At 36.7% G+C, this 24,393-nt stretch overlaps 1 protein-coding gene and 1 non-coding gene across 6 annotated transcripts in view; both read left to right on the top strand.

Annotated features, from left to right (window-relative positions):
* The window catches only part of LOC101745759 (uncharacterized), a 116,568-nt gene that overhangs the window by 49,139 nt on the left and 43,036 nt on the right, over positions 1–24,393 (top strand). For 3 of the 5 annotated variants that reach the window (XM_062675151.1, XM_062675153.1, XM_062675150.1), the window contains exon 1: positions 13,140–13,590. The exons of 1 other annotated variant lie outside the window; for it this stretch is intronic. The gene's annotated coding sequence lies outside the window, so the exon portion shown is untranslated. Of the gene's footprint in view, positions 1–13,138; positions 13,591–24,393 lie in introns of those variants that run through there. One more of the 5 variants, XM_062675152.1, reaches the window with a different exon arrangement.
* On the top strand, positions 2,865–2,948 carry TRNAL-CAG (transfer RNA leucine (anticodon CAG)). The gene has a single exon. It is a non-coding gene; the product is annotated as a tRNA-Leu (tRNA).

Below are 24,393 nucleotides of genomic sequence, written 5' to 3'. Positions count from 1 at the left end.
CGTCCTTGAAAGGCCTTCGTGGCTCTTTCTATCAACTTCCATTTCGTTTGGTTTTCGGCTTCTCTCAGGGCGGTCGTAACAGAGAGTCCGGTGAGCGCGGCTACCTGATCTGGCCAACGGTTATTTAAACGTTTTCTGTACCAATCTCTGGTTCTCATAGCCACCACCACTTAACATCAGATGAACGGGGCAATAAGACGGGCTGATACAATTGAATTGGTAAATTCAGATTTTTATTCAAGAGTCCAGTGCTTTTTTGATCAGTTTTCTTGAACGACGTGAGCTCTTGGTGTGAAGTTATTATCATTAAAATGACGTAAAATAAATATGTAATAACTACAAAAATGACTATTTTTCGATCCCGCTCCGCTGTGGTTTATCAAAAAAAGAATAAAAATCTTACGTTACGGACGTTTTTCCTGGTTAGGGTACTCCTCCGCATCGTCCCATAAGGAACTTCGTTCCAAAAAACCTTTCAGAATTACAAACATTACAGAAAATAAAACAAATTTTGACGAACCAAAAAAAAAACTCAAGCAGTCCCCTATCTTGAATGAGAATATCGATAATCGAATTCAATTAAATATGCATCGTTAAAGGTAACTCAAAAACTACATGTCAAATCTTAAAAAAATTTAAATTGAACCACATTGAAATAAAACACAAGAATCATGAAAATCGGCTAACCTAGAAAAAATTTTGAGGTAACGCTCATTAAAAAAAAACAGTCGAATTGATAATCTAATTTTTGAAGTTGTTTTCATGTACAAAATTTTAATTACAAAAAAAGTACAATTTTTCGTGCCCTTCTAAGGGTCGCAATTCTCGGTCCGGTCTTAGAATCATAAGAAGTTTTAGTTTTAATCTAAGTTCTGAAAACATTTTGCACGAGACATCCCTCCTAACAACGCGTCGCTCATATTAAGTTGACAATCCTCTTGTAGCTGAACTAATCAATTTACGTTTTTTTTTTATAGTATAACTAGCTGACCCGGCAGACTTCGTAGTGCCTCAATCGATAAATAAAAGACCTAAGCTTTTCATCACATGGACACATGAAAGGAAAAACAAAATTGTTAGATTTATTTAATTCCGAGCATTTTCTTATCTTTTAAACCTTCTCTGGATATCCACAAATAGTTTAAGACCAAAATCAGCCAAATCAGTCCAGCCGCTCTTGAGTTTTAGCGAGACTAACGAACAGCAATTCATTTTTATATATAAGTATATAGATATTATTATTCCTGTACCCATCGGTGAGATTAGTGCGAATTTTTTAACGTTCTCGATAGAGTAAAAGTTAACTAAAATTTATATGGATTGGGAACGTTTGCCTACGTTTGTCGCCAGGGGCGCTGTTCCAACTTCATACAAATGTGAGTTAGCTTTCACGCTATCGAGATCGTTAAAAAAACTCGCAATAAGCACACAGCTTCCAAAGTCAACAGGTCACAACCCCCAAAGCTCATCTGTTCGCTTGATTACGCTGGCATAATCTCTAGGCTACCTACAAGCTTAGGTAGGATCAAATAAAAAATAAAAGTTCGCAAACGCAATTTATATTCATCTGAATGATATTATATAATACTATTTCAAAAGAGAGCATTGACATTGACACTCTGACAAGATAAGATTGTCTGGAACTATGTAGATTTATAAACATTTGTTTCTATACAGTTTTCGAAGTAACAGCTCTAGCTAAGTTATCATTGTTAGTTTTATATCTTCTCTGTATTTTTTTTTATTGCTTATATGGGTGGACGAGCTCACAGCCCACCTGGTGTTAAGTGGTTACTGGAGCCCATAGACATCTACAACGTAAATGCGCCACCCATCTTGAGATATAAGTTCTAAAGTCTCAGTATGGCTATAACAACTGCTCCACCCTTCAAACCGAAACGCATTACTGCTTCACGGCAGAAATAGGCAGGGTGGTGGTACCTACCCGCGCGGACTCACAAGTGGTCCTACCACCAGTAATATTAAGTATTTGCTGCGGAGTCCTTACAGTGGGAAGGAGACCTAGCCGCTCAAGGTCAGCTGTTTCCCGAATGCATCTACCACCGGATTGGCATCACGACCCGCTGAGTTGATTCGACCAGAAATTCCGCGGGCTGATGTAGGGGTTAGGTTTCACATCGATTGGTAGTTACACCACGTGTAATTAGTTTCCAAACTATTCTTTACCACCTGGTTGTCTGGAAGAGATCGCTTTTAGCGATAAAATCGCCCATTCTACTTTTTTTGTATTTCAAGTTTTGCATTGTTTTTTTTGTTGGTGTACAATAAAGAATACTCTCTCTCTCTCTCTCTCTCTCTCGAACTCTTCCACGAGTCCGACTGGTTCAGTTACCAGGGTATCCATGCCTGCTTCTAGTGCTAGAGCTTAACGTGTACAATAGTAGTGGCAGTGGTTCAAATGGATACGTAAGGACGTGTGTCCAAAACCTATTATATGTGAAGAAAGGAAAAAGAGAGTATGCTTTATACTAAAAAAAAAAAAAAGAAAACAGTGGTTAGAAGTATGTATTTCACGATCATGAAATTCTTACTGGTGGTAGGACCTCATGTGAGTCCGCACGGGTAGGTACCACCACCCTGCTTATTTCTGCCGGGAATCAGTAATGCGTTTCGGCTTGAAGGGTGGGGCAGCCGTTGTGTGTTGTCCAGTAACCACTTAACATCAGGTGGGCTGTGAGCTCGTCCACCCAACAAAGCTAAAAAAAAAATTTAAATGGAAAGATTTTGTTCCATTAATTTATCTAATAGCAATTATCTAATTTACATGCATGCATGTACTCGTATATTATTATATTTGTTTTGTACAGTGGAAGCTAATTAGTAATTTGAACATTACTGCGTAAGTCAGGATGGCCGAGCGGTCTAAGGCGCTGCGTTCAGGTCGCAGTCCACTTCTGTGGGCGTGGGTTCGAATCCCACTTCTGACAATTCTTTTTTTAATAATTTTTTTTTTTTTTAGTTCTAGATTTTGTTTTTTAATCGTAATTTCATTATCTAAATGTGAGACGATTTATTCTGTTCTTATTCACATTTTTGTTATGAAAAGTTACGTCCGTGTCGAATGTCATGAGCATCAAAATAGAAAATCTCATGATATTTATATATTAATACGTGAAGCAAAAACTTTGTATCCCTTTTTACGAAAATTGCGCGGACGGAGGAGTATGAAATTTTCCACACTTATAGAGAATATAGAGAAGAAGTGCACAATGCTAATATTTTTTATAAATAATGCATAAAAAGTACTTTAAATCAATAAAGAAAACATTACACACACTACCATGTATTTGACGCACACACGCATGCCTACTATTTATTTATTGTCAAACTTTTGTTATTGACGTCTGTGGTCAAATTGAGAATAGATTAAATATTGTTTGTCTTTATTAATATTTTTCTATAGTATAGTCTTGGCTTTGAAAATACAATCATAATAGTGTACAAACTTGCAATTTCAATTAATTATAGTCAAATTTCGACTACTGCGGGACCTCTAGTTTACATTAAAATACATTATTTATTTTATCAGCTAGTCCGTGTATTTTTCATTTTCGTTTTGTGTAAATAACTTTTAAATAAGATCGGCAAAAGACAATACGATTCCGACCGTAAAAGCTGTTAAGCGTTCGATAAATCGTATTTCTTTTCTCTTCTCTGTTGTCAATCTGCAAATATGAAATAATCTACTACTGGATCGGAATCGCGACCTACTGAGAAGATCCGACGAGAAACTCAGTGGGCTGTGTCTATGAGAATCGTGTTACGACTCGCGATAAAACCGAAGAAGAACCCTAAAGTTGTTCTTTTAATTTGTCACTAAATTATCTTATTACGTGAATCGTGACTGTATTATACATTTTTAAAGCTAAATACGTTAATAAAATAACTTTAGATTTTAAATTTTATAAGCTAACACACGTAACAATGAAGGTTTAAAACATCGTTCGTGATAACCAAAGTTTAGGTCAACACGCGAACCTATGTAAATAAATAGTAGTACTGTTTTGATTGAATTAAATTAATGGTAAACAGAAAAGAAAAAATATTTATTTATTTTAGACGTTTTTTTTTTATTGCTTAGATGGATGGACGAGCTCACAGCCCACCTGGTGTTAAGTGGTTACTGGAGCCCATAGACATCTACAACGTAAATGCGCCACCCACCTCGAGATATAAGTTCTAAGGTCTCAGTATAGTTACAACGGCTACCCCACCCTTCGAACCGAAACGCATTACTGCTTCACGGCGGAAATAGGCGGAGTGGTGGTACCTACCCGTGTGGACTCCCAAGAGGTCCCACCACCATATAATCTATGCAATAGATAAATCTATGCAATAGCTTAAAAGGAGCCCTAATAAGAGCTGGATGGATTGGACTGGTCTTTCTCAGATTTACCGCGAATCTTTTACGGTTTCATCTCTCGTTTTTTACCTATTTACATTATTTCCGACGTTTTACAGTTTTCAAGGTGAACTCGAATGTGGTCTAAATTTTAATACGTAAAAACAATTTTAATTGTACATGCTATGTTTAATTATTGTCGATTATTTGATTTATATGACTTCTGCATTGGTCGATGAGATTTCTTCCATTTCATTTAGTGTTTGTAGCGATAACAAAATTGGGATAATGCTGATATTCGAATTCACGTCAAACGCTGAAGGCTTGGAATTAGAATCTAAGGTAGCGCGTCATTCTTAGGCAATTTCCTGTACAATGTATTGAGTGGCTCACTTATAATACACATTTATTATATCACCTAACTACATATATCCTGCGGCTTCCTTGCTCCGGACGCGAGTTAAGACCGCTACACCGATGCTAAGCACCGTTGTGAAAGACGCGAAAACAAACGACTTCTAAAACAACACCAATAAGCTTTTGCATTCAAACATTCAAATTATATTTATCAAGTTAAACGCTTATGAGGAATTAATGAAAACTAGTGGTCCCACAGTAGTCGAAATTCGACTATAATTAATTGAAATTATAAGTTTGAACATTATTAAGGATCTATTGTCAAAGTTTATTATACTTCTATAATCACAGATTTCGATTACACTATAGATAAATAAGTATAAATATAAGCAACACCTATTTAACCTATTTTCAATTTGACCGCAGACTAAAACATAACAAAAGTTTGACAATAAACAAAGAATATATATATGTTAGTGTGTGTAATGTTTTTTTTATTGATTTAATGTATTATTAATGCATCATTCTAAAAAAATATTAGCCTTCTGCACTCCTTCTCTATATTCTCTATAAGTGTGGGAAATTTCATACTCCTCCGTCCGCGCAATTTTCGTAAAAAGGAGTACAAAGTTTCCGCTTCACGTAATAATATATAGATTTAATAGAATAAAATGAAATAGAATCGTTTTAACTGCGCCATCTGTTGGCAAGATTAGAAAACATTCCGTAGAATGAAAACGCAGATCCGGAAAATTCTCGCCATAAAGGTTCAGTTGGGTTTTGCATTTCCTTTAGTGTACAACGATGAAAAAAGAGGGCGCTAGTTACCACTGAAACTGATTCAGCAAATTTTCGGCAAGAAGCTTAGTAACACAAAAGTATCGTATAATTGGAAGTGATTGTATCATATCGAGGGATAAAAGGCTGTTTGGTTTAAGCGACATTTTTGCAACCTTACAGGAGAGCTATGTAAAGTTTGAAATTTGGAAAAAAAATCATATTAAAAAAACTTCTTCAGCTATTTGAATGATTAAATATCGTTCAATTTCAATTAAAAACATCGAATTGTTGATGCTAATACCAAATAAAACGGACCTTTAACTACAAAAATAATTTTTGAGTATTCATGTTAAATTTTAATTAATAAATCGGGGTATATTTTTTATTGCGTATTATTTATTGTGTATACTATGCGGGGTATATTATTTATTGCGTAAACCGGACAACGACCTCACGGTACGGTCTGGTGGTGACCAGAACACGGGCTTGAGGTTTGAGGTCTGCGTCTCAACTGTATAGTAATTAGGCCAGTTATAATATAGTTTCGCTTCTATGATCACGATTATATTTTCTATTATTTTCTATTACTTCATTGTAGAAGCCATACGAGAAAATAAGTACGACAATTTTTATGGCTTAGATGGCTGGACGAGCTCACGGACCACCTGATGTTAAGTGGTTACCGGAGCCCATACACATCTACAACGTAAATACCGCCACCTACCTTGAGACATGAGTTCTAAGGTCTCCGTTTTTACAGTATAACGGCCTACTCTTCCAACCGAAACGCGTTAATGCTTCAGGGCAGAAATAGGTAGGGTGGTGGTCAGTGGCGGATTAAAGGTCCAGAACGCCCTAGACAATCACTTTATCGGCGCCCCTGTACCGGCCATAAATCGATGCCTCCAATGAACACTACTACTCTAGCTCAAAATTTTGAAATTTTCGTTTTTCACGCAAATCGCTTCACTATTTTAAAAGTATTACAAATCATTATTGATGGGGTTCGAAGCAAGAGTAAATGAGCTAGTTACACAAAAAAAACCGTATAAATATATCGGCAATAATAAAGATTTTATCAACTTTTTTCATTTAAACGCTCCTCCTGTAAATCTACGAATTTGGAGTTAGCGTAGTGTTCATTGGAGGCATCGAAATGACCATCATCTATACTAATATTATAAAGAGGAAAGATTTGTTTGTTTGTTTGTTTCGAATAGGCTCCGAAACTACTGGACCGATTTGAAAAATTCTTTTTCCACTAGAAGCCGACATTGGCCCTGATGAACATAGGCTACTTTTTTTAATTTTTATTTTATTTATTTTTTTGGTTTCATGTGTGTTTTAATGTTTCCGAAGCGAAGCGAGGGCGGGCGCTAGTAATACTATAAATTTTAACTAGTTGTTTTTGCAATGACGTTGTATCATCAAAGCTTAGACTTTAGTAGACCAGGGCCCTTGTACTTACGCTAATGCGCGAATGAAATACAAACAAACTCGCAATATTGCATGATAAGAGTATATCGATGCTTGTGCCATATAATCTATTATAGATTTTTTATTTTTTTATTGCTTAGATGTCTGGACGAGCTCACAGCCCACCTGGAGTTAAGTGGTTACTGGAGCCCATAGACATCTACAACGTAAATGCGCCACACACCTTGAGATATAGTTCTAAGGTCTCAGTATAGTCACAACGGCTGCCCCACCCTTCAAACCGAAACGCATTACTGCTTCACGGCAGAAATAGGCGGGGCGGTGGTACCTACCCGTGCGGACTCACAAGAGGTCCTACCACCAGTAATTACGCAAATTATAATTTTGCGGGTTTGATTTTTACTGCACGATGTTATTCCTTCACCGTGGAAGTCAATCGTGAACATTTGTTGAGTACGTATTTCATTAGAAAAATTGGTACCCGCCAGCGAGATTCGAACACCGGTGCATCGCTCAACACGAATGCACCGGACGTCTTATCCTTTAGGCCACGACGACGATTTAGATTATAGATCAGCATTTAGTTCTTAATCGTCGATATGTTATTTTCTTTGTTTATTCAAAAATTCTGAGCTCGCGCGCCCCTTGTAACTACACACCCCTCGTTTTAGCACGTATTAGGCACGTGCCTAGTTTGCCTTACGGATAATCCGCCTCTGGTGGTGCTACCTACCCGTGCGGTCTCACAAGACGTCCTACATCCGCCGTCCAGTAAATAATAATCAATAAATCAGTAGGGTTGTCACGCGCCTTACGCGCGTCATCAGGGCAGATTTCATAAGAAAAATAATCTTCTGTCAACAGTATATTAAAGGTATAGTATATATAATACGTGCGGGAAATTTTCTTCATTGCTTGCAGGACGTCTTGTAAGACCGCGCGGCTAGATAGCGCCATCTCACTTATCTCTGCGAGGCAGTAAATCATTCTGGCCTGTGTGAAACCCTTGTACTAAAGAACTGAGATTTAGAACTAATGTCTCAAGTTGGGTGGTGGCGTTTACTTTGTTGATTTCTATAGGCTCCGCTAACCACTCAAAGCCAGGTGGGCCATGAGCATGGTCACCCTTCTAAGCAATAAAAATAAAAAACAAAATGTGTGCAATTCACACGTGGTAGAAGTGAAACCTTCCAAAATTAAAATACAATTATCCTAAACGTCTTAAGTATATGTAAAATTTTGTCATTAGTAAATAATTGTAAGGTAGCGCCCTCTGTGAATTGATATTTTAATTTCACGTATAATCCTAAATTAAAATTCACTACAAGAGCTTTCATACACACGTTAGTATTAAAAAATCTCACAGATGGCGCTGTATTAAATAGTATGTATATTTCTGTCTCATTCTTTGCTGGCTTCATCCTACACATTTTTGTATTTGTGTCTCTTACCTGTCGTTTTTTCCGTTGCATCCGGTTTGAAATCACAACGATTCTAAAGAAGTTTTCACTTCAAAAACAAGAGAAAGAATATAAATATTTTATACATTATTTGTGACCAGAGTGCGTAGTTCGAATTTTTTTACGTTCTCGATAGCGTAAAAGTTAACTGAAATTTGTATGGAATTGGAACGTTTGCCTTCGTTTGCCTCTAGAGGTGCTGTTTCAACTGCACACAAATTTCAGTCAACTTTTACCTTATATTAAAAAACTCGCACTAAGCACACAGATTTGTAGATTTAGCGTTACAGGGTTGAGCAGTAAACGAAATAGTAGTGAACTATAAGTTTTCAGCAACTGCAATACACTGATAAAAAATAATTTTAAAACTTAACAAGAAACAGTAGATTAAATTTTCTAAGTATATGAAGGCGAAGTATCTAATTTCTTTTACACTAATCACGCCCGTATTCTAATGTTCTTGTGTTACTATTTAAAAATTAAACCATATTTTAATATAATAATCAAGCGTCTCAAACACAGCCGTAACACGACATCGTAGAAAAAATATGACAACACCAAAGCTGAGGGTCGAAATCTAAATTTTATTGATTACGTCTGAAATACTCGTATAATTTGAGATTCTCATCAAAGAAACTAACTATATTGCGATTTAGTCTCTCGATTTTAAGGTTCATTTTACAATTACCGATTTTTGGAGTATTTACAGATTTAAAAGTAGGTTTGATTGCGTCTAGGGCTCCCAAAAACCGAACGCCTATATCTCTTAGAGTTCGATTTCCTAAAGTGTTCTAGTTTACTCATAAAACATTGAATATGTCTAGACGTTACGAAAACTTTTGGACGAATTTGAGGTAACTTTTAACTTCTTTAGCATTATAAAGTTTGTGGCGGGTAGCCATCATACAACGCAAGATAATTGACAGATGCCTGAATCTCGCTTACGACATTTTCAAGATAAAGCGCATATATACAAGTTCCGAACAACAACATTCGGACCGTTGGTCTACCGAGCAATATCACCCGCTCGGTGGAAGATCTTCCCTTTGTCGTATTCCTACAAGTTTTAACAAGCTCTTTAATGTAATCACGTTTTTAAACAGAACAGCAATTTTTATTGTTTTAAGAAATTTTATAAATCACTCTCATAGGATTCCTTTGTCCGACTACCTTGCCCCTAACCTTTGGCGCCTTTCGTATTATATAAGTGAAATGATAGAGCACTTTGTCGTATTAAAAATAAAACCCTCAATTGGTGTCTATCTCCGAATGTGATAAAACGGATTTCAATTAAATCAATTCTAAATGAAATATCGCTAGACAATGTTGATAATTGTCGGCAAGTCTGTGGCACAATTGTGTTATAGTCATAGTGGCAGAGGAGGAAGCGGTTTGAAATAGTTTATGTAGACCCCAATAAAATGATTGGGAGCTTGAGCGTATGTTTAACGGTATTGTGTCGGTATCGAAGCTTAGATTACTGTGTAGAACACCAGTTAGACCGTGATCTTTCTATCTTCCTTCGTACTGTAGCTTAAATGTCAGTAATTCTGTTAAATTGACGATATAATTATCATCCCTCAAATTTGAAGGCAATCATACTTTCCGGTTTGAAGGGTGGGAGTGTTGTTATACAATCGAATTAAGACTTCGACTTCATGTTTTAACACGTTGAAAGCCCTGCGGGCCATTGGTGGGCCAAGCCTATTAGATATACAATTCGGGCCAAGCCAAAATCAGGGAACCAGGAATTTTTATCAACTTGAAATTTTCGTACTAAAATTTTTAAAATGCTATAATTTATAGGGAAAATAAAAATAGCGACTTTTACTGTCTAGTTTTTCAGATATTTTAAAAGGCTATAATCTTGATAAAAACTTCAACAATCTATTGGATTCCAAAACTAAGGCGTTCGGTTCGGCTAACTAAAGGGCCACGCGGCTCATTTACATGCGCGTTTTGTTCGATAGCTGCAATCTGTGGCTTGTAGGAAGCTTTTACGTTGGAACCCTCACGCGGTTCACGGATGACCCTCATGACCCGAACGGTAAGATAAGGCGCACTAGTGAGCACCGGGGCCTGAAAAAAATATTCGATTTTTCATGTGGCGTTCAACGTGCTAAGTTTGTTGGCGGCATTCGGCTACTGATGTCCATGGGCAAGTAAGCACTTGGAACCAGTTGAGCGATGAGCTCTCTTACTCCCACATATGTAATAAAAAAAACTTGAGAGATGTCAAGGGACAGCCGGATGGAACGAAGCTCCTTTCCATTAATTAGTGAAGGAATTGTATTTTTTTTTTATTATATATATTTTTTTTATATAGGATTCATTATTGTTATTATTTATTATTTACAAAAAAACCTGTATACACTCAACAAAAATAATCGTCGCGACACCACACTGTTCAATGCGAAATAGAAAGACGAAACGAAAATAGCTGACTTGCTTTCTATGAGAGAGAGAGAGAGAGAGACAGAGAAACACGCGCTTGCCGCACGGCTTACAACTATAGCAAAAAGTGTCGTTACAACTTTTGGTCTTAATTTTTTCCATCTAGTCCCCTTTCGCAACGCGCGATAAGCAACTTCGTTCCAAAAATATTCATAGTTCAAATATTACGTTACTAACAACCAAATTATGCAACTGATAATCTAAGAAAAAAAATTAATTCAGAGTCCTTGATGCACGTGAACTCGTTTGATTGGGGTTGCGAAATTTGATAAATATAATGAAGTTCTTATGGAAAAAGTTTATTGGATTCAAATTCGCTATCGCTTCACGATTCAGTCTCAGCTTTACGTTCTCAAAGACGTTTTAAATTTCGAATTACACTGAATGTCTTGAAATAAAAGAAAATATTTTCTAGAAAATTCCACGCGGACTGCTTTGTTATTGCCAGTTTTTATAGTATTTTTATTGTTTTTATATTTGCTTCGTTGTGCCATATGATAGTCAAACGTAGAGCGACTTTATATGAGTTTTAGTGAGCATCGAATGTTTGAAACTTTTGTCCGAGAACAAGATATCGAGAATCTGTCAGACTCTAATGCTCAAAATCTTCAAGCGTTTAAGAAAATTGAATTGTTTTGATATGCGTTGACAGTCTATTAAGATTGTTATTGGATTTGGAATTCAATCAATTGTTCAATTCAATTGTTATTGAACTTGGATTCACGATCAGTAGTTCCCTGGTAACAATCAAACTACTGATTCTGTTTGTAGTTTTAACTATGAGTCAGCAACGAACATGATTAGTTTTGAATTTTAAAACAACGACACAGCCAACACGACTGGTGTGATAAAAAATTAAATCTCTTTTTGTTTTTTTCGAAACCCAAATTCTAATTATTGAATTTTACAATTATTTAAAACGATTTATTTGAAGTTAAGCTCAATAAGCTTACATATTTAATTAACAGGCAAATGAAAACATCACTATGCAAAATAATGAAGCCAGCCTACAAAGGAAGACGTCCGGTGCGTTCGTGTTGAAGCGATGCACCGGTGTTCGAATCCCAGGCGGGTACCAATTTTTCTAATGAAATACGTACTCAACAAATGTTCACGACTGACTTCCACGGTGAAGGAATAACAGCGTGTAATAAAAATCAAACTCGCAAAATTATAATCTGCGTAATTACTGGTGATAGGACGTCTTGTGAGTCCGCGCGGATAGGTACCACCACCCTGCCTATTTCTACCGTGAAGCAGTGATGCGTTTCGGCAGGTTGGTTCGGTGGGGCAGCCGTTGTAACTGTACTTAAGACCTTAGAACTTATATCTCAAGGTAGGTGGCGCATTTACGTTGTAGATGTCTATGGGCTCCAGTAACCACTTAACACCAGGTGGGCTGTGAGCTCGTCCACCCATCTAAGCACAAATAGTAGCAATTTATGTGGCCTAAAGGATACGGCGCCTGGTCCATTCGTATAAAGCGATGCGACCGTGCCGGTGTTCGAATCCCGCCGACAGGTACCATTTATTCTAATGAAATACCTATGCACGTACTAAACAAATTTTAACGATTGACCTCCACGATGTAGCAATAGCATTGTGTCTTAAGCATTGTAATTTGCGTAATTACTGACTTTAATAACGTTCTCGATAGCGTAAAAGTTAACTCAAATTTGTATTAAAACTCACACTAAGCACACCGGTGGTAAAACGTCTTGTGAGCCCGCCTATGTAGGTACTGCCCTTTTCTGCCTACTTCGAGAAGCAGTAATGAGTTTCGGTTTGAAGGGTGGGGTAGCCGTTGTACTGTAAGCCGAGACTTAGAAATCTTGACTGATAGACTTGAGACACGGTGGGTGACTGCATTTTACGTTGTTGATATCTATGGGCTCTGGTAACCAATAAACAACAGGCAGGCCGAGAGCTCGTCCTATAATCTAAGCATTTTTTTTCGTAATATGTCTAAAGGTACTACTCTACATTTATAAATTTGTTCTTCACGCAATATATTAAAATATCTCTAATTTATTCTGAAAACTAAAGCCAGACTGCGATAAATCTATGATTAGACGTGACATATCATTACTCCCTCTACAAAAACTCCAAATATTTAAAAGAAGGCTTAAACGGCTTACATTTCCCCTCTGTTTCAGAATTAGTTTTTTTTTCAATTAAATAAAGGATTAATCTAATGCCACATTGACTGCTTTCAGAGCAGAGTAATTACGATGTAGAACGAAAATATATTTTTTCCCGAAAAAAAAAAAGAAAGAGATTAATGACGTCTCGGTGAAATTCTTTCGTTATCCAAGTTTGAACCATGACCCGATTGCCGTGGCGGTTATCAAGATCGACACCATCGATAACACACCACTGAGTAGTGACCAAGAAGTTGTTCACGCGCGCCAATACTCCTCAGTGTGAGAGAAGTACGCGAAGCGTCAACACCCAAGCGTGTCGTGTCCCTAAACGCGAATACTAAAATCGCAAAATTTAAGTAAAAAAAAAACACTGGCCGAATGGAACATAAAAGTGACATTGACGCATATTTTAGTGTTCTATATTCGATAGTTTACGCGGCGAACGTCATGTTTTCGCGCGTTAATTTGCATTGTGTTTTTTTTTTATACAATAACTATTTAGGATATCTGTGTTAAAGTGCCGTGTAAAAATATTTACTAAGTGATTTCTAAATTTATAGTGTTGTAATTATTGTAATAAGTTATAAGAGTTTCGGTGAGAAATATGAATTTTTGTGATCCGAGGCGATTCAAAGTTGTGTCTGACCAGTATATTGAATATACTACAACAAAAACATTTCCGATTTCAAGGTCTCAGAATAGTCGATATTATAGGTCAATAGCAAAACCATAATTCATTATAAGTCTATTGTTTAGTATCGATTTTGTTAAAAACCAGTAATTATCTTCCATTTCAAAGGTTTTGTTTGTCGGGAATCACCTTGTCTTGCTTAACTTCTGCAATTTTTATAGTTTACGATTAACGTTTATCGGAATGAATATAATGGTACCGTGTTTTCTGTTTTTGCAGAAATCGGAACTATAAAAAACATTTTTTATTTTTAATTCACAATCTGGTCGTTATTATATAGATTTATTTCAAAGATGAGGAATTATAATTCAATATCTCAGGTTCTTAATACAAACTCGTAGGTTTTCAGAATAAGTTTAAATAAGGTTTTTTTTATGTTTTTTAAGTAAGGGTTTTTCATTCCAGTCATTTCTTTTTACAAGTGAAAATATTAGTAATTATGATCACAAAAAAAAAAATTTTTTTATTGTGTATATTTTTTCCATATCTTTTTTCGCATAGCTATTAAATTGTATAAGACTTTATTAACTTAAACAAGAGCAGGGCTGTTATATATCGCAGCAGATATCCTAAGCCGGATTCCGAACACGTGCTCGCCAGGACCCTTGGATTTGCTGATGTCCGTGAGCAACATTTATAGATCGGCGGCTGACTTTAAATAAACTAGTATTTTTGGATACATTTTTTCTTAAATAAATTGGTATTCATTTTTTTCTTTACCATAAATTATTATTATATATACGGGATATTCCAAGATAAATACACATATTTACATTCATTTACTTACATAACATAAAAATACTTATTTATTTTTACTGTTGATTACTGTACGTTCTAAATTTATTGAATTGAATTATTATATTTTTCTAATCATTGGTGATTTTATTAATTCTATATTAAACACTACCGTTTTAATTTTTTTTATTTAGTAGTAAGTATGGTCGATATTCCTATTTGTCTTAAAGGCGCAGGTGCCGCTAAATAGGCAATAGTCGCAGAGAAGCGTTACCGAACATCACTAGTGAAATTTAAGTTAAAAAATCGCAATTTTTTTTAATGAAAAATAGCCTATAGTCTGTGGTATTTTATATGTCCACTACAATTGACAAGCTATTCTATTCACTGCACATAAATATTAATGTCACGACTCATTTACGTTTGAGACAGAATGATGAGGTCTCATTTCATTAAAACAACAGTATGTTCATACGATACCGAGTCACACGACATAATAACTTGTGATCAGATAACTTGTATTGTGTTCTGATCTATAAATTTCCGGGAGTAGAATACATCCCGGTCACATCCTTAACTTTGTTTGTAGGACGACTACCGTTGACATAATAAAATACTTTTATAACCGTGGGACTGTCTACGTAGCATACACGTTGTAACGGGAATTTGCGTATTTAACCTCTTTAAACACGCTTCATTTTGACCTAGATAATATTATGTGTTTAACAAACTTCGAACCTATTAATTATATGATGATACTGAATAAGTATTATTTATAATTTAACTTAAACGCGAAACGTCCGTGACCACGAAATTTGTAAAGGATACGAAAGGTCTAAAATTATATTACGAAAATAACAATTACAATAATAAACTGTAAAAGTAGATTTAGTTATATCTGCGATACACGAAAAGTGAAGAAAATAATAAGTTTTATGATTACGTCACTATCAGATCACCATACAGATCGAGCCCAAAGCTTATGTTTGAGTTTTTTTGTCGATGGGTTGATCTGGAATACATAGACCGCTTCCTTGGAACTCGATATCAAAGTTTTTTAAAACGCTTATCCTGTTAGCAAATATTGTTGCCATTACTGACGATGACGGCTTGAGGCATCACGAGAGCGTCGGAAAATGATAGATTGAGGAGTAGCTCCACTACACTAATACAGCAAATACTTCCGGTCTGAGCCCCGTGAGCTCACCTACATGTTAGGGTGAAGCTGAAATAGCCTCTCAAGGCTATCAGCATAGATAAAAAAAAGGAAATAGAAAAGAATAAAAAACCGAAAGTTGTCATTTCGCATAGAATATTCGAGAATATTCGAATTATATATTTGCAAATGTTTCGTAGCACCGATCAGCTGTCTGGAACGTTTTCAGTTATTTTGAGATTTCACAATTATATTTTCGTACAAATTGAAATCTGTTTTCGACTTTAACAAGATTGAACGTCCTAAAAGCCGGGTCGTTGTTAATAAGCTCTATTATATATGAATATAAGTTATTACTGTTATTGCTTACAGTGTCTTTTTTTGAATTTTTTTTTATTGCCTTTGTAGGCAGACGAACATACGGCCCACCTGATGGTGAGTGGTTACCGTCGCCCATGGACTTCAGCAATACCAGGGGCAGAGCCAAGTCGCTGCCTACTGCTCAATACTCTCCACAAGCTTCGTTTGAAGGAGGACATGTCATAGCACTCGGGAAACACCGTGGAGGGGAGCTCATTCCATAGCCGGATGGTACGTGGCAAAAAAGACCTCTGCAAACGCACTGTGGATGACCGTAGTGGCTCCAGGTAGTATGGATGAACTCTACTCCGGTGGCGGGCGGTGCAATGGTAAAAACGAGATGCCGGTATCATCTCGAAAAATTCCTGCTGTGTTCTCGAACAATTATGCTTCAATATAATGAATAATATACTTTTTTTAAAGGTACATTAAAACATATTTTAACTAATACTTTTACTAATAATGGGCGTTGGTCAAATATTTTTCAATCAGTTATTTGGTAGTGAGATAACTTGCAATTCCTACATACACTCTTTTAAGACTTTGAACGTTGATTCAAGTTGTATAATTAGTGGTATTTTATTATATTATTAAAACTACTGATCCTTTAATCTTGTCTGTCTGTCTGTCTGTCTTCATAATATTATTTCCGACATTTGTTTACTTTGCAGTTTTCGTATTAACTTATCCAAATTAGGATTCTCTTACTGTGAAGATGAAATCCGACAAAGCTTACGTCTCAATGGGTTTCTATCTATGAATAAATTAATCAAAATTAGTTTGGTTTGTCACTGAAATCCGGCACGTGTACATGAATAGCTTCCGCGATGAAGACATAACGTTTTGTAGTAAAATCATTCTTGGAATATAAAGACTATAACTATACTATACTGTATTGTAACTATACTGAGACCTTAGAACTTATATCTCAAGGTGGGTAGCGCATTTACCTTGTAGATGTCTATAGGCTCCAGTAACCACTTAACATCAGGTGAGCTGTGAGCTCATCCACCCATCTAAGCAATAAAAATAAATAAAAAAAGACTTACGCACTATTTAGAATACTTAGTACATATTACAAATATGATACTTAGTATTATTAGTACCTATTAATACCTAGTATTCTAAGTAGAGTTAGTCTAAACTACGTATTTCACCCGCTAAACAGATCCAGCTTCAAAGCTGGGACAGATGTTAAACAATGAAATTAGGGGGTGCTGCTTAGATCCCATGTATTAAGGTTGTAGTTAGATCACCTATGTATCCAAAAAACAAACAAGAAACATTCAATTCAATTTTCTTACAGTTTTTTTTTTGTTTATCATTCGAATAAAGATTTCAATATCTCATCGCACTCTCACAGTCTAAATAATCTTGAAAATACACAAAACAACGTTACTTTATTGTTTTTGGCTTATAACCAGAATTCCGGGGCAAATAGATCAACCTGTAACGTAGGAACACGCAAGATAATAGCATCGAAGTCTGCAACATGTTTCATTAAACGCACGATAAATATAACAGTAAACATAATACCATAATTTTCGACTCTACGTGACACGGAAAAATCCTGCAGTACCCCTCAAATAGTACACTTAGGTACAGACTTCTCAAAAATGACTAAATAACCTTTAAATGACTGAGAAACAAACGCAAATAATAAAATAATAAATAATAATAATAAACAATACTTTATACTGTGAAGTATATAAAGTTCTAAATAAATAAATACACAAAAACGAATTGAAATAGTAGTATAAATGACTAGCTGTACCCGTCCACTTCGCTGGGCATTTAAAATTAACATTATTATTTCTCACCCCCACAAAGATTCTCATCATTAACGCCCCCGCAACTGGTGTAGGGAGTCCAACACTCATATAGATATTACCCTATCCATTAAGTACATGTATTTTCTACATGGATACCAAGTTTTAAGTCAATCGGATGCATGGTTCAGTAGTTAGAACGGAACATCCATAAAAACGACTGTAGATTTATATATTAGTACAGATTATTTAACATCATAATTTCGTTTTTGTGCATATTAAGCTGCACACCTCTTAATCATTTTTTATGAAGGCAATATTGAGTACTGCCAGTACGGACGTCTTGTTAAATAGCTTTTTTTTCCCTGCCTATACTAGTGACATAGAGGGGTCATGCTAGATTCGCCGAACGAATAGGTGAGCTCACGGGGCTCTAACCTGGGACGTTGCTAACACTAGCCCTAGCAAGAGCGGTGCAGACTCGGGATGTTTTCTTAACTAAGCTGATAGCCTTGAGAGGCTATGTCAGCGTAACATAACAAGTAGATGAGGTGAGCAGCCTGACGACGTTGCTAACACTAACTCTAGCAAGAGCAGTGCTTCGCAGAATCTACCACCGGATCGGAAACGCGACCCACTGAGAAGATCCGGCGAGAAACTCAGTGGGCTGTGTCTGAGGGTGTGATCGTAATGACTAATTTTACTATAGTAATCTTGCGCTTCGGATTGTAGGATCACAGTCGTTTGCAAAGTGACCAAGCGGTCAGCTTATAAAGCAAAGTTTTCGTCTAATACACTGATACCATTGTTTCATTACTTCCATTGTATTTTTTACGTATACTCCCGTATTCTCAGTCCAATTCATTATTACAAATCATAGTTTGTTTTCCTGAACGTTGGTTGAGCTTTTGTTTTGCAGCTCACGCCCTTTTCCCTTGACATTTACATTGATATCTTTCGAAATGTTAATCGCCATGTATATTTTCATTGTATATGCCACAGCCGCCAAATGGTAATCTATTTGTGTATATGAAATGGTTATATGCGTATTATAATGCAAATGAATCAATTGTTTTAAACAGTTCAAATACAACCGGTGTCGCGTCGTGCTGTCTATGGACCGTAAGCCAAATAGGTTGTACATCGTTGCTATTAATATTTGCAAGTTGACGTTGACAGACTTTTTGGCGGGAACGCGAGGCGCGAAATGTGAATTACTTTCATAATTCAATGTTTCTTCAAACGTGATATGACGGTGGTCTATTGACTGTTTAGCGTCTGTCACACTGTGCACAAATGTGGGTAGATGAAATAAAGTCGCTGAAATGGCCTTCCTGGGCTCTTCCAAAAAGTCTACCTAAGTAAAGAATAACAAATAGATAACCCTACTTTTACTGAGATTTTATTTCATCCAATCTCGTCTCGCTACATTTCATTTCATCCCCATTGATTACAGTCTCAATTAAATCAACCTTACCTCATTCCGCTCCATATAATTTTTCTATCACAGAATATATTTGAAGATTCTGAAAAACTCGATACTGGCAACAATGGCATCGCAAGAAGCCGATTGCCATACTAAAAAAAAAAGAAGCAGAAGAACGCTGGTGGACGATAAAGCATCAAATACAGCCTTTGCCATCTCATTAACATTGTTTTAAACATTGCTAGATGTTTGTCAATAGAAGACAGACTTTTTATTAATCTCGACGGAAATAGGCAGTGTTGGTATATACATGTGCAGGCTCACAGGTCCTCCTGCCGTTACTAATCGATTAGTTCCAATATCTGAATCGTGTTAACAACAATTAACAAATAAACAGGACATTCATTATATTCTTCGGTTTACGTAAGTCGTAGACAAAATTAAGAGTACATTTATGGCTTTTTATCTACTAATATGTATTAGAAGAATAGACTAATAGCGAGTACATTAGACTACCTATCTGGTTAGTTACAAAATATTCAAATATCGACTAACAAAAACCTAAGTCGAAAAGTGTAATAAAATCGAAACGTCAGAAATAATATAACGAATAAAGAACGTCCCGTGTATAGTCTCAAATCTTCGATCCATTGGTTTAGAGGACATGCCTATTTGATCGTCAATCTGTTGCGTCGCTTGTGCTTTACAAAATAACTAGCTGACCCGGCAGACTTCGTAGTGCCTCAGTCGATAAATAAAAGACCTAAACTTTTGTATAAAATAAACTTAAAACAAACAAAAGGAATCTGTCCGACGGGGGGGGGGGGGGGACACATCAAAGGAAAAATAAAATTGTTTTTTTTATTTAATTCCGAGCATTTTCATATTTATCTACTTTTTAAATCTTCTCTGGACTTCCACAAATAATTCAAGACCAAAATTAGCCAAATCGGTCCAGCCGTTCTCGAGCTTTAGCGAGACTATCGAACAGCAATTCATTTTTATATATAGAGATAAACCGTTTCCCCCTTATTAAGACGGGCGGGCAAATTTTCGGCAAACAATTCAATTCGCTTTCAAACCACCAATTTTTTTACGAATATCAAAAACCGAAATTAATTATTTGGGTAACATAATCGCATTACCAATAATTCGTTCGAACAAAATATAGACGAATTCCTGGATATTCTAATAATTGTGCAAACAATTTTACCGTTCTGTTGCTTCTTACGGTGCGGAAAATAATGAGTATAATATATATAAGATCTAAAGCGGTACAAAATTCGGCTGAAATACGAATGGAATTTGTTTGAAATTCGTATGGAACTCTTCCTTGTATACATTCTTTACAATGTAAGCCTGAGGGCTTTAAGGCTAACATTGTAAAGAATGTATACAAGGACAATGTATACATCTTTAGGCCTTTGGAGGCCTGAAGACTCCAAAATTATACATAAATTAATTTGGAGTTGGAGTAATTTTAATATTAGCACGCAATTAATATTATTAGCATGTTAATGTTAAAGCTAACGTTTATTATGTTTGCATTTATGTAATCTTTGATTGTCATTTTTACTGACACACAACACACACACACGCGCATCAAGTACCGATAACAACAATAAAATAATTGTACAACTGCGCTCAGAATTTTACTGACCAGTATCAACAGGATAAAAAACTTTGAAATTAATTCCTAATTTCATTTGCTATTTAAGCATGCTTTTTTTATTTTTTTGTAACCAAGATATTTATTCAAAAACGCAAAATTTAAAAAAGTTATGTCATTCATTTAGATTTTAGTTTTTATGATGCAATTTTTAACTAAGGTGGATAAATAAGATAGGATAAGGAATAGACAATACAACATAAATGCTGTAGTCTATTTCGAGACATATTTGTAAAAATGTTGTCTTCGATTTTTATGTTTGATAGTGCGAAATGCCACACAAGCCGTTTCCCGACGGGCGAGGCTGAATATTTTTTTCCCTACCTATGCTGATAGTCTTGAGAGGCTATTTCAGCTTCTCCTTAAAGTGTAGGTGAGCTCGCGGGGCTCAAACCGGAAGTGTTGCTAACACTGGCCCTACTAAGAGCAGTCCTTCGCAGAATCTACCACCGGATCGGGAACGCGACCCACTGAGAAGATCCGGCGAGAAACTGAGTAGGCTGTGTCTGTGGGTTATAGGGAAATTTCATACTCCGCCGTCCGCGCAATTTTCGTAAAAAGGGGTATAAAGTTTTTGATTAAGGTATTAATATACGAGTATAGATGCCAGTACAAAATATTAAGAACCTAACTCTTAAAAATTGAATCAATATTCAAAATACTAAATTATTATATTATCAAGCCACCATTACACAGGTACCATTATACGCTAAACCACTATCATTAATACCTATTACTACCTGTATGTATCACTAGTAAACGCTAAAATCAAAGAAAACCCTAAATTGACAGAATTAAAGTTGACACCTCGCGTTCCCGCCAAAAACTGAAGAGCATAGACAAAACCGCGTTTTTTACTTCTAAAACGCTCCAACCGAAAAAACTAAAGGAAATTAAGACAAACAGCCAATATCGTATTGATCAATATAATACATACATCAAACATGATAAAGTTGTTTTGACACAATACGGATAGCGACGCCAAAACACTCTTCTAAACTACGTACATTTACATAATAAAGTACGCGAATTGCTCTTTATTGCTTAACATAATTTTTGTGTTAGTATGTTTCGCAGTATCGCCGTAAAATATATTACAAACATTATGTTTGTGCAACTATAAGCGACCAAATGTGTTTTCTTACATCTTTCTTTGATTACAAAATGTTTTAAGCTTTCGCGGCTATCTACATTGCACACACTATAATATTAATGAGTTCTTATCATTTATTTCACAAGTTATCTGTCTCTTATTATATTATGTACCTATTATTGTTTTTGTGTGTTATTCGAGGCTTAGATGTTCATGTTATTATCACGAATACATTTCCGGAAACCGTTACACAAAGAGATAATCCTAGTTTAGAGCCGTTGAGTGTACGTTTTATTAATTTCTTCTGCAAAGCTGGCGTATATCGTGGCTCGTAGCTGGGTAATTAAAGCTCCTTAGTGATAATAAGTGAAAATATAAAAACTTTATTCACTTAAGCTCTTTATCGTCAGATGAGCTCGCGGTGGCTTGGTGTGTGCCTATAGACATGTGAGTCCCACCGCCCACCACGAGAGATAGGTTGATTTGTAGCATAACAATTGTATCGGAACGCCTCTCTTCTCCTTCAAACGAGAATGAGCGATGGCATCGTGACAATAAAGGGTAAGATGTTAAGGCAAATTCGTGCTCTGACATCGACAAAAAGTCGAATCCACCTTTTTTTTCCTACCTAAGCTGATAGCCTTGAAAATCTATTTCAGCGTAACCTTAACTAGTAGGTGAGCTCACGGGACTCAAACCGGAGTGATGCTAACACTGACCCTAGCAAGAGCAGTACTTCGCAGAATCTACCACCGGATCGGAACCGACCCCCTGAGAAGATCCGGCGAGAAACTCAGTGGGCTGTGTCTATGGGTTAATTCGTCGCAAGCGACAGGTTCGACGAGGACGGTGACTGGTGCTTGTGGTACCTAAAAGCACCGTTAACGGATCGGGAGGATTCTTAATGACGTGTTTTGGGCGACGTCGACTGTTTACCATTCGGTCTATAGGATCGGGTATGTAGTTTCCAGCGGCCACGACAGGAGGGTTCTCATATCGTGCCGCCTTTTCAAAGTTGTGCAATGATGCCGACTGTAGATACTTACTGACAGAGTCGAGCTCCAGGTCATCGTGGAGATCCACGTTCCTCAGGAACCATGGTGCTCCGACGGCTATCCTGCAGAATCGGGATTGAATAACCGAAGGGGCTTCAAGTTGTTGCCTTTTTAAAGTTGCGCAATGGTGCCGACTGTAGATATCCCCCCTTAATAGCTCTCAAATGATTCTATACGGACAAAAAAATATCACTATGTACTAAAATTTCCTTATGCTACAAATTACTAATAAGAAAACTTAAATACGTCCAAAAAGTCTAGCCAAATAAAGCAATAATGTCTGAATTCCATGATATACTAAAGCGAACCTTAAATATTGCCCGTCGCGACATCGATTGCTCAGAATAAGGGCTGGTTCACACTAGGAAACTTTCTTGAACACTATCACGCTATAACAAAAAAGACCTTTGTTGGCAAGTCCGAACAGCTCTGTACCCTTTGTTCTGAGCCCTTTTGTAAATTCGCTAGAATAGACAGTCACTGAAGCTCATGCCCTTATCTTATAATGTTAATGTCGCTGTCCATTTTCAACCATTTGACACCAGCCTCGACAGCATTAGCAGAATATGTATGGCAGAGCTGTTACACGACGCAACAGATGCAATTAAAGTCGTCTTTTCTTAAAAGATAAGTAACGCGGTATATTTGTATCGAGCGATGGGACTTATTCCGTTCCAGAGTCCATAGGCATAATAACGGGAATCCCTTCGTCGCATTAAAAAATTAAAAAGTTTCAACAGTATTGATGGATCTTTTAAGCCTTCAAACCGAACGAATTCCTTTGCGACTAAGTAATAAGTGTCATGATACTTCAATTTATCTGCCAACAATGCACCCTACTACCGGTTGTCAAAGACCTACGTCCTCGCAAGGCTCCCGGTTCCGACGGTATATTTAACCGCGTTATTAAACTTTTACCCGTCCAACTCATCGTGATGTTGGCATCTATTTTCAATGCCGCTATGGCTAACTGTATCTTTCCCACGATGTGGAAAGAAGCGGACGTTAGCGGCATACACAAACCCGGTAAACCAAAAAATAATCCGACGAGTTACCGCCCGATTAGCCTCCTCATGTCTCTAGGCAAACTGTATGAGCGTCTGCTCTACAAACGCCTCAGAGACTTCGTCTCATTCAAGGGCATTCTCATCGATGAACAATTCGGATTCCGTACAAATCACTCATGCGTTCAACAGGTGCACCGCCTCACGGAGCACATTCTTGTGGGGCTTAATCGACCAAAACCGTTATACACGGGAGCTCTCTTCTTCGACGTCGCTAAAGCGTTCGACAAAGTCTGGCACAACGGTTTGATTTTCAAACTATTCAACATGGGCGTGCCGGATAGTCTCGTGCTCATCATACGGGACTTCTTAACGAACCGCTCTTTTCGATATCGAGTCGAGGGAACCCGCTCCTCCCCGCGACCTCTCACAGCTGGAGT

The sequence above is a fragment of the Bombyx mori genome, chromosome 23 (genome assembly GCF_030269925.1).
Source record: "Bombyx mori chromosome 23, ASM3026992v2".
In the NCBI taxonomy this organism is placed as follows: Eukaryota; Metazoa; Arthropoda; class Insecta; order Lepidoptera; family Bombycidae; genus Bombyx; species Bombyx mori.
This window is presented reverse-complemented; position numbering and strand designations above follow the sequence as displayed.